A 12650-nucleotide genomic window follows, 5' to 3' on the forward strand; every position below is an offset into this window, starting at 1 on the left:
ACAGCTCGTGGCTAAAAGAGAGAAAAGGAAAAATCTCTAAATGAACCTCACACTGAGCAATACTGACTCAATTGTTTTGTTTCCCTTACTTCGTATTGAACCCTGGATTTATTATTTACTGTTTGATTAAGCCTATCAATGGGCTCAGCTTCTTTATTTCTTTATTTAATTTAATTTCTACATTGTAGACACATATAGAATTACGTAATTAACAAAAAATAGTGTTTGTCCTCCACAATCCTCTGATCTAAACCCAACTGAGACGGTGATTTAAAGTGATTTGGAATGAGCTGGAGCTTCACAGCATGAAGGTAAAGCAGCAACTATTGTTCAGCACCTCCAGGAACTCCTTCAAGACTCTGAGAAAACTATTCCAGAAAACTCTCCCTCATGAAGACACTGAGATTTAAATACCAAGAGTCTGCAGATCTGTCCTCAAAGGTGTACAAAGTAATTCAGCATATTTTTCTGTATAGCTTTTAGTGCCTTCAATATTAAATTTACAATGTAAAAAATCGTAAAAAACACACTGAATAAAAAAGAGGAGTGTCCAAACTGTTTTCATTGTTACGGTAAGTCAATTATGACAGTATAATATAATCATAAGTGTCGACTATTCTCAAGTTTTACACAGATCTAAAAACACGTCCACTTCCATCATTGTTTCACAAATTCAAAATCACAATTTGACAAATTCTAAAGATACTATTGGTGGATCCAACAATTTGTACAAAATAATACAATAAAAATATGGCATACCTCTGCTTTTACATGTTTCCTACCAAAGGAAGTGACATAATTAGGTGCATAAAAAAAAACGTTCATATTGATTACAGAATATTTTATTTATTTATGCACAGAGTATTTGGCAATCATAATCATTCAGCCAAAAATGGCAAGAATGAGCACTTTCATTGTTCATCTGAATCAGTAAAAACAATAATTTATTTATACTGAATTATACTGTGCTTTGTTAAAATGTTTGTAGGGATGTACAGTATGTTATAATGTGTTTTTAAATTGTAGTTTTGTACTTGCTCTTTGCTAAATTAATAAAATTAATAAAAACTATTGGTATTGTGCTTCTGGACAAATGCAATGAGATCTTATACAGAATCATTATTTTTGCATTGGATTAAATAGCTTAGAGTTAGCACACAATACAAAAAAAACCCCTCGTTACTTTGTTAATTTACAAGTTATATGCAAAACTTAGAAAACAAAAATGTGTTGCAATACATTTTGAAATTAAACTATATTTTTGAAAAGTGTCTTGAATTTCTCAAAGAAATTCATACCCATATGTTTATTTTCTGTATGGGAATAAAGTTTGCAGTTGATAATCAATAAATCAGTTGCATATATTGTGCTTAATTATCTATCAAGCTTTATTAAAAGTGGAAGTTTTATATAATTAGTATTATTAATCCAAATTCTACTGAAAGGCCATTTTTAAAGGGGCAATAACAAAAGGTTTAACTAAAAAACATGAAGAGTACCCCCAGTAATAAAGCTAACCATATGTAAATAAACTACTCAGGGTGAAGTTCTTCGGTGGGATGGTCTTTCTGACAGTGGCTGTTTGGCTGAGATGCCACCCATCCTGTGAGGAGCTCAGAAGGATTTGGGTTCTAATCCCCCATCCTTCACCCTGAGGCCAGTTCCCACCCTGAAGTGCCCTAACATCTGCCCCGACAGGCCCCTTTACTCTGGCTCGGATGCCCCTGGGCTCACCTGTGGAGGTCTAGGCCCGAAAACTCCCACCGAGGTGGCTGTCAATCAGATCCTCTCTGAGGAAACGTGTTTAATTTGTGGTTGGATCGAGGGAAGGTTTGTCTCTGAGGCGGTTCTGACGGTGAGTCAGCGCGATTTACTCTTCACTGAATGTCGAATCTGAAATCCGCTGCTTTGGCAACACTTTAGCGCTACAGCACAGCTAGCGTACTGCATGAGCCCCGGTGTGTGTGGGTGGCCGGCCAAGACTTTGCCCTGTGGAGGAGCCTTAATGATGGCGGATGACGGCTTCTGGTCCGTCTCCACCCGAATTCTCACCACTCCCATCACCTACAGAATCCCTTTTCCCAACATGCTAATCCCCACAGCGCTGATCGCCTGCTAATCGCCTGCGAGTCTTTCTATAATCGTAGCTAAACACTATTGCTAACACAGCAATTTAAGGGATTAATTTTCGTAGAGTATCAAATCAAAACACTCCAATAAGAAGAGGAAGTCATCTACATAGTATGGGCCATTTATGAGCTGAGAAATCCACTCCACTTTAATATAATTCCACAAATCAAATTTCCTACTAGGAATTTTGGGAGAGCCTCACCAACCCCAAGTTCAGGATTAAATGCACATAAACCATAGTAAAAGCAGGAGTATAATACAGTTTATTATCACTTCTATCTATTAGTGTGTCAGTAAATTGGTCCTATACACAGAACTGTCCTACTTCTAGCTGTGGACATGAATACATGCAATTCAGGTGCACAATATAATGTGTAATAAACTAAAATATGTATAGTTAATCAGACTAGCTTACAATGCTAACTTGGGACAATGTTTACAATGATATCCTGTCACATAAAAGTGGGAAATACAGTAGTTTGGTTGAATTTAGCCTAAAACACAGGTTAAGTCTTCAGATGGAAAAGTTTAACTGAAAATCATGCAATTTCAAGTTGGGACCAAGTCCAATTATCAAGGAAAAAATATTGGTGGCTGCAGCATAGAGGAAGCAGTTTTGAGTTAATTAAGAAGAAAATTGACTTGCTTGGGGGAAACTCTAATTTTTTGGTTCCTTTCAAATATAACATTCCTATTCTTCATATAGAAGAGCAACATTTAACCAATAATTATTTATTTACGGTTTTATATGTTGTATCTTTGTGCCAAAACAGCAGCAATTAAAAAAAAGAATAAAAAAAACTGTGGAAGAAAATAGTTGATCTTTTTTTTATGTCTTCGTTGGGTTGGTTGCTTAATAGGTAGCATGCTAGATTATGCACCATGCTAACCGGCCTCAAATCTACATGTCCACACAAGTGGCCTACCTATAGCATGCTAGATTAGGCAGCATGCTAACCGGCCTCAAATCTACATGTCCACACAAGTGGCCTTAAACACACCCACAAGAGACAAACTAGGGGAAACTTGAGTGTCAGTGGTTCTTTTTCTTCTTTTATTGTTTGTTTGATTACGATAGCCTGCCTCAACTTCCTGTAACTGCTTGGAATTTCCAAACCATCTAAAAAGTGTTTTACAATGCAATGATCATGGGTCAGTTAATTCAGACCAAGATGACATCTATTGGTTAGACAAAGATGTGGCCCTTTGGTTCAGACCATGGTCAGCAGCACCCCAGATAGCATGAAGATTCTGAACAAATGTGGCTGATTTATTGTGGAATCGCTGATTCTTACATTATACTTTGTTACCGGGTGTTGGCACAAGCCACTTAGGATATTTACAAGCCACTTAGGATATTATTTTTTGTAACTAGGGTGTTGGCACATGCAGCTCAGGCAGATTTCCATATTATACCTAGCAACTGGGGTGTTGGCATATTTGGCTCTGGCTAGTTTCCATATTATATCCTGAAGCTGGGGTGTTTGCACATGCCACTTGGGCAGATTTCCACATTATACTCTGCAGCTGGGGTATTGGCACATGTAGCTCAGGCCATTTACTCTATTGCACTCGACAACAGAGGAATTGGTACATGCGGCACTCTGCCTTGATGGGAGCTGAGCATTTGGGCCAGAATCGGGCCTAGATTTAAAGTCTGGCAACTCAGGCTTGGCATGTTGTATTAGATCCGGAAATTAAATGAATTTTGCTCTTTGGTACCTTTTACACCTGCTGGTTTTGTTTGGACTGTTATTGGTGTACTGCAGTACAGTCACACAGACTGGGAATTGAACTACCGTCTCTTACATGGTGTGGTGGCTCATTGGTAGGTAGTGGTGTTATCCATTGTGTTCCACCAATCACTTCCTAGTTACTGTATATAGTTTAGAGTGAGAGATTCATACTGTTCAACGATTAATCATCCCTAATTAATAAATGATTGCTAACTTCGAACTGCTATTGTTAACAGGGCTATTTATCACACTTGAAGGGCTGGCTATCAAAGACTTTCACAGTGAGAGTCTTCTGCATAAAACAGATCATCAAATAAACCCATAAGCGACGGCTCAATCTGGCCCATTCTCAGTGCTTGGAGATTCAGCTGCTGTTGGGCTGACGATGGCGGGGCTGTGTAATTATGGGTAAATATTTACAGGAAGTGAGAGAGGGGGATGAGGAGTGTCAGGGGAGATCTAGAGGAGAGACAGAGAAAGAGAGAGAGGGCGAGAGAGAGAGAGTAAACAGTAAACAACTCATCAAGAGGCTTCTTCAATACACTCTTTACATGGCAGCCTCTCGACTCCAACAGCTACCATCGGTTCATACAGCAAGACGGAGAACAGGAACGTTCTAGAGTGTTTATAGTTTTCAGTTTGTAAAGGTTGGGTTTATTTTTGAAATCTGATCTGCAAATATTTAAATATGGGTTCTGTTTGGAGAAAATTAACATCTGATTCAAATAATGCAACTTGTTTCTATTGTTATTATTGAGGAGGATAGGTTATAGAAAGGTTTTTAGAGGAGTTCCCTTTTGACAATTGGTTCCTTGTAGTGGTTCTCCTTCATGTTCTTATGGAGGTGCTTCTCTTTACTTGGGTTATTCATAATGTTTTTTTTTTTTTTTCCTGTATGCTCTTACAGTTTTTCTCAGTGGTTTCCCATACTTTCTTTTAGAATGGTTTACCTTTAAGTCTAAGTTCCTCTAAGATGTGCTTCCTCATGCTCATAGTTCTATTTTGAGTGTTGGTGCATCTCTTTTCAGTCGTGGGTATTATTAAAACATTCCGTTTTTCCCTGATAGGTACTTAGAGGTTCTCCTGTTAATTATTGTTTCATATCAGTAGGTCTTGCATGGCTCTTTTTTGAGTCTTGGTTCATCTAAATGATTCTTTCTTGTCTCTTCTTGCTCTTATCAGGGTTCTCTTAAATTTTTTAGATACTTTCAGTGTATCGCAAACTTTTTTAATGGGGGTCAATCTCCGTTGTACTCTTAGAGAAGTTCTATTTTCGAGCCTTGGTTTTTCCCAATGGTTCTCCATCATGCTACTAGAAAGAGTCTCGAGTCTTCAATCTAGGTTTGCATCATTGGTCCTTCCTCTTTCTTTAAATCAGTATTGATTCAGTATTGATGCTTCCTCTTCAGTATTGATTCTTCTCAGTGGTTTATCCTTGTAACTTTAGAATGGTCTTAAAGTCTTCTCTTTTTGGGTTATCTTTTATCTCAGTGGCACTTCCTCATTCTTGTAGGGAAGTACTTCTTATGATTCTTGGTTACTTCAAAAAATTCATTCTTATGCTTTTTAATGGAGGTGGATCTCTGTAAAACTCCTTGTGAGGCTCTTTTTTGAGTCTTGTTTCGTCTCAATGTTTCTCAATCATGCTCTTAAAGAGGATCTGCTGTTAAGTCTTGTATCATTTAAATAGTTGTCTCTCATGTTTTCCTTTAAATGTTGGCCATGGTTTCTCTCAGTAGTTATGCTACAAGACTCTTTTTAAATATTTGTTTCTGTTAGTGGATCTTTCTCATGCCCTATTGATAATGAATTGACCAAAAGAAAATCTCCATTTGATCCATTTTGATTCCATTTGATACCAGAATTTCTAATGAACATCTTTATTGTAATTATACTAAGACAATTGAGAAAGCTTCACCAGCTCTAAGTTCAAAATTCAAGATGGTAGTTTTTGTGTCTCATTAAATCAGTTAAAGACACTATATGGTCCAACTTGCTTCAACTGTCCAAACTCTAGGTAATTGTTTTTTTAAAAATGTACCATAGAAATTAGACAAATCATATAGTGATACTGATATCTGTCTCACTGATAAATCCTGCCGTGTGAATTTTGCAACTCTTTTGCTGGCAGTTTTTATCTGCACCACATGGTGGCGGTAGAGCACAGTTAATGAATAGGTGAGCCAGTAAGCCTCCAGCCTGAGAGAGACTACAATATTGTGCATTCTGCAGGTTCTTCAGAATAAGGAACACTGTAACTTTGGTTTTATGGTTCTGGTCTTTATTTACATCAACCGCCTTGATTCAGGACCAGTCCAGTGTTTGAGACCAGTCCAGTGTTTTCCCAGAAGACTTTCCCAGTCCAGATTCCAGTGCTATCCTTGATCCCCATCAAGACCAGTCCAGTGTTCTCCCAGAAGCTTTTCCCAATCCCTGTCCTGACCTCCATTCAGAATCAGTCCAGTGTTCTAGACCAGTTCAGTGTTCTCCAATAAGCTGTTCCCAATCCAAATACCAGTTCCTGATTTAATTTTCTATTAATTTTTATTTATATAGCAATTTTATTTTATAACAAATTTCATCACAAAGAGGCTTTACAGAAATGTGGTCTGAGTTTCTTTATTGAGTAAATAATTGCATCAAACTGCATCAAATTAGAGAACAGAGCCACCCCTTGAGTGACCATCTGGGTAGATGGCATAATGGACATCATCTGTGAGTTGAGGAATTTAGAGATGTCTCAGAGATGTCTTCACTTTGTAGATGTCTCTGTTCCAATAAAATTAGAATGCCTATTGTGTCGCAGCTACCCTGGGTTTCTAATAAATTGGCCAAATGTATCTACAGATCACCAGAAAACCTGTACAGGTCCAAATAGGGAGCCCTTTATACAGTGAAGCTGGATTGATTCTCTGTGATGAGCTCAGCTGCAGCCTGAACTCATTCATAGTTCCTGAGATTCTGACAAGGATAAAACCGAAACTTCATGTGAAGCGTTGCTTTTTTCTGCATGTTGGTCAAATTAAAAAGACTCTTTAAAAAATCAGATCAGGCCAATTTCACCTGCTGGGTGAATGTAGCTTTAGGAAAGTCCAATGTTCAGTTTTCTCCTAGACGTTTTTCTCGATCCCGACCCTCAGCTGGTTCTGTGGTGCTGTATCTCGGCGTCGTCTCGTTGGCCTGGTTCTGAAGCGAGGGCTGAATATAGCGTGGCTGGTTTTCAGGCTCTGGCAGAGCAGGATTAAAGCGTTGGGTTGCTGCCAGGCTGCGGTGAGTTACAGTCGGCCTTGAGTTACAGCTTCATCCTCCACCTAAAGATCTGCTTAAAAATCTCCATCCTGGAAAAAATATCATAGAATTTTACGACACCGGAACGTGGGTTCAATGAAACTGTGATAAATCTCCCCCCATCATCCCGCAACTCAAAACACACCAGCATGCCTTCTCCATATGACTCCTGACAGTGTGTGTGTGTGTGTTCTTGTACAGATACGAAAATCCCTGTGTTACGCTCAGCGGGACTAAGCGGGACATTTCGGAAAAGGCTTCTCGGCTCTGTTTTTCGTCTGCATCCTCAGTTTCACCTGCAGGGAACACAGAATATAGCTGATTGTAAAATGATAAAAGTGGCTCTGAATGAATAAAAACACAATACCAGTCTATTAATTTAATTTAAAAATATCTAACAACAAAACTAGGTTTATATTTTTTTAATTTCTAGGCTTTATGAATAAAGTGGAACAAGTAACCCGCACCTACAAAACAGCAGTGTCACAAATAAGCCTAAAACATGTGCAAATAATGATACTAAGTTAAGTATTTACATATTAAAACGTAATTTAAAAGTAAAATGACAAACTATTCAGTGCACTTAGAGTAATGATAACACAAGCTGCCAGCCAAGCAAATACTTGTAACTTACAACCTAGCTTATGCAGTTGCTGTATGCAGATTGTTGTTATTTGGAGACTCTCCATGTTGCTGTTTTTGAATAATAATAATAATAATAATAATAATAATAATAATAATAATAATAATAATAATAATAATAATAATAATATTAATAAAGTGGCATTTTGCTATCAGAAACCATCTTTAATATTTTTAACCAACTACTTACATTATAGAAAACATTTAAATAAACTTAATATTATAATGTTGGATTATTAAAAAAAAAAAAGAAACAGCAATTAAAAATGTATGTCTATTTTTGAACACACAAATACTTGCATTTCTACTTAAATGAAACAACATTATCTATACTGATTATATTCTGCATTGTTGTTTGAAGTAAGCATTATTTTTTAAAATACATACTATATTAACTCCATTATTTCTTAAGACAGGCAAAATGATCTGTATTATTTTGTGCAATAAGACAAATTGATATGCAATATAAAAAAAAAAAAGATTTGTTGGCATTACCTTATAAACAAGCAAAATGATCTGTATTGTTTTTTAATTAAATTTTGTTTAATAGTCATATTTTTCTAAATGAACTTTCCAAAAAAAATCCTACTTAATTTCTTGAATAGAAAATCACAGCAAAATAATCTGCATTATTTCTAAAGATAAGAAAAAATGTCTGCCCCAATTTGTAAATAAACTATAACTACTAAGTGCTGAAGTGACCTACATTACTGAAAACATATTTTTATCTTTTTTTACATATTTGCTTTATTTCTGAAATTATTGTCTGCAGATATTGAAGGGGACGTTTTAAATTGTCTACTTTATTTTTAGAAAAAGCAAAAAAAAATCCTTTATCTCTTGAAATAGAGACTTTCACTTAATAAAACTAAAACATTGACAGTTATTAATAAATACTCGACAACATCCTGATAATGACGATATTTTTATATATTTATTTTCTCTGAAGACACATTTGCACTGCAGAAAGTCATATTTACCACAGCAACAATAATACCCATTAATATCACACCCCCTCAGTGTTGAACACGCTATAGAGCGGTGGGGTCAGACTGAGGCTTTTAGAGCTGTCGAGCTTCAGATCATCAAACATCAGCCGGAGTTCTGAGCAGCGGCGGGTCCGAACAGGCCTGGGCTCACCGGGACACCAACACACAGCTCAGCAGCAGCAGTCCAATCAAACTCCGGCAAAGCCAAAACACACACACACTCGCTCAGCGGGGGTTTCCTACGCTACACAACAGCAGCGGGACAAAGCCGAGACCCCGGGCCCAGAGAGCAGCGCTGACAGATCCGGCTCAGCCCACCGTCAACATGTGGATCAGCGGTTCTGAAGGTGACTGATAATCTGAGGGTTAACAGAAGGCCGCACCTTTAGAAGACATGAAAGCTAATGCTACAGCAATGATTATGTTTTTTTATACTTTTTTACTGGTCTTATTTTAGCTACAATGCTAATGCTAATACACTTGTTAAACCCTTTGACATCCTCTGCAAAAAAAGCAATGGATTATTTTTTTTGTTTGTTATGACAGTGATAAATACAATTAATATTTTTTAAGACCCCGTAGATTTAAAAATGTACACCTCTATGAAAAACTATAAAACTGTCCAAATCATTAAAAACACAGTGTAGACATTTAAAACCTTTGAAATTATGATAAAATGAAACTTTAAAAAAAATGTGATTCATGAGGATAACAAAAAAAGATACTATGGAAAAACACAACGTCCTCTAGTGAATTTCATTATCCTCACATAACCTCGGCTGATTGGTAGAGATGGCACATTTTCAATCTTCTTTAATAAACCAAACTTCTGAGCAAAAGTTGTTGTCAGCTCTTTTGTCACATATTTGTTTTAATATCCTCCATTCATTGCTATTGGTTGACAGGTCAGGACTGCAGGCAAGTCAGTTTAATACCCAAACCCACTTCTGCTACAGCAATGCCTTTATTATAATGTGTGCAGCATTTGGTTTTGTTTTGTCTTGTTGAAAAATGCATGGTCATCCCAATAAATTATGTGGTCTTAAAGGCAGCATACTGTGTGTTGTTGTAAGGTATCAATTTATTTTTCTGCATTAATGCTGCATCACAGAAGTGTACAGACACACCCCCATACCATGATAGAACCTGGGTTTTGGACTTGTTGCTGATACTGCAACAGTCCTGATGGTTCTTTTCAACTTTTGAATGTGAAATAATGAATCGTCTGACCACAATACACAATATGTTGGGTTCTTACTGTCTGTAGTCAAACAAAATCATTTTATTTGATGTACTCAGAGCACCAAGGTACTTTGGAAGTTGTAAAAAAAAATACACTATATTGCCAATAGTATTCGCACACCCATCCAAATCATTCAACTCAGGTTCCAATTGTTCACAGGAGCTCAATGACACAATGCCACCTGTGCAAAAAGTGCAGTCGTGAAATTTCCTCACTACTAAATACTCCACAGCCAACTGTCAGTGGTATTATAACAAAGTTGAAGTGATTAGCAGCAAAAGCAATCCAGCCACACAGTTATAGAGCATGTTAAAAACTTCTACAGATGATGCTGAAGATCACCAACTTTCTGCAGAGACAATGGGTACTGTCCTCCAAACTTCATGTGGCCTTTAGGTTAGCTCAAGAACTGCCGAGCATTGAGAGCTTCATGGAATGGTTTTCCATGGCCGAGCAGCTTCATCCAAACCCAAACCCACCAAACACAATGCAGTTGAGTGAAAACTTTTGGCAAGTATAAGTGTAATATATTTTATTTCTGTGGAAATTACTCAGAATGAATCAATTCATTCAAAACACTGCTTCTGTCAGTGTGTAAACAATAAACACAGACGCCCCCTGGCCTAACCTCCGGCATTACTCTGGGCGAATTATCGGCGTGTAACCGTCCGAGACGCTCCCGCTCTGCACTCTGAGCGCCGCCTTGTTGAGGAGAAACCCGGGCTTTAGCTACGGTAACAGTTCCCCCACTGTCAGATTACACCGCTCTGATTCCAGATCCAAGGTTTATCTTTTGCAAATAACTGTGAAATTGCTTGGCACAAAGTCCGCTCCACTCAGTAAGCTTTAAATAAGATGTCAAGTGTGGCTTTGCGCCGCGGCCGGCCGGCTGGCTGGCAGGCCCGGCTGAATTTGAACAGGGATTCCTCCGGGTTTCGCCGGCTGGAGACTCTAAACACACTCGAGATGGATTAGCTGTGGACCCTGGAACCCCCTAATGCATTCTGGCCTCAGACTCTTCACCCCGTCCACCTCGCCGCGCGCCGGGCCGAGCGGAACGCGGCCCGAATTAGACCAAACATGTCTTCTTGTCTTCCCGCTCTCGGAACGGGGAAAGTGTTGCCTGAACAAATCAGTACAAGTTGTTTTATTTTGGTCCGCTCGCCCCCGGAGAACTCTTTTAGCACCGGAATTCTGTCTGGCTCTGTTCCAGCTGGGCCCGAGCACCAGCGGCATGTCAGGACTTATTCACGTATTGGAAAATAGTGGCACTTTAAATTTATACAGTTTTTATTTGTAGAGTTTTTGTTTGAGAGTGCGCTATCAATTCTTTGTAACTATTCACCTCATCACCTCGTCTTTAACCCTATTTATTCTAGGTACTATTTTAATAAAGTACTATTTTTACATAATACTTTACTAAACACCCCTAAAATAAGCCAAATATTTATTATGAATTAATAATTATTAAATAATAACAAAATGAATGAAGTTACAATAATATAGATAAGGTAAGCAGAGCCCCCAGTTGAAACCCACAAGCACACGAGGAGAACTTCCCCAGATATGGACTTGAACTCAAGCCTCCAGCGCTAGGAGGCAAACATGCTAACCACTATGCCACCATACTTGCCTTTAAACTCTAAATTGCTACAGTAATAACAGCATTATAAAACTTCAATAAATAATTAATCATTTCTTTTATAAATATGGACCCTGTCCCCTTGTGGATTATCCATGAACTGCATGCACAAATAACATGCGTACAGATAAAAAAAAAAGAATTGTCACATTTTAAGGCAATTCTGAATTCTATATGTTTTATTTGGTTTTAAAAAAGTTTTGTTAAGAAATGACATAATATTTTATTTCATTTTGTGATAAAAAAAATAAGTGTAATTTAACTGTGAACATTTTTTCACTTGCTCTGCACTAAATCAATTATTTTAAATTAATTAAATTGCTAATTTAAGTAAATACAAGAATGGTGAAGTCAAAATGTTAATTTTTTTAATACAAAACAATTATATGTCCAACTACTTGTGATTTTTGCATTCAGCTAATTTAAGCAAGATAAGTATTGCCAGTAGAATAGGACTACTCGAATATGTCTTACAGTTCTTGTCTTACCATTCCTAATGCCAGGCATGGACTAGAGGGGTATAAAGCCCCCAGTATTTAACTGTGGTGCAGTGTGAAGTTGTGATAAATCAACATTATTTCTGACCACACTAATGTTTGCACTTGTTGCTGGACAGCAGAGACAGTTACTCCAACAAAAGCAGAAAAAGCTCAGAAGAAACAATGAACAACAATGAAACAATGAGAAGGTGTCCCGTTACTATTGCCATATAGTGCATATTCACACGTAGTATTGTGGTTACACTGAATCACTTTCCGCAGTCAGGATATCTTTGGATATCTTTGTCGTGAAGACGTATAAAACCAATCTCTCTCTCACACACACACACACACACACAATATCCCCTCAAACAAAACAGTGCGGAGGATAATCAGTGATCCTCTATAAGCCTCATTCACTCATTCCTAAACGGGCGCTGCTTCCGAGCGGAGCGATCGGAAAACCTTTAAACCTCCGGCTAATTCCGCCTTCACTCGTCT

The sequence above is a fragment of the Astyanax mexicanus genome, chromosome 10 (assembly GCF_023375975.1).
Source record: "Astyanax mexicanus isolate ESR-SI-001 chromosome 10, AstMex3_surface, whole genome shotgun sequence".
NCBI lineage: Eukaryota > Metazoa > Chordata > Actinopteri > Characiformes > Acestrorhamphidae > Astyanax > Astyanax mexicanus.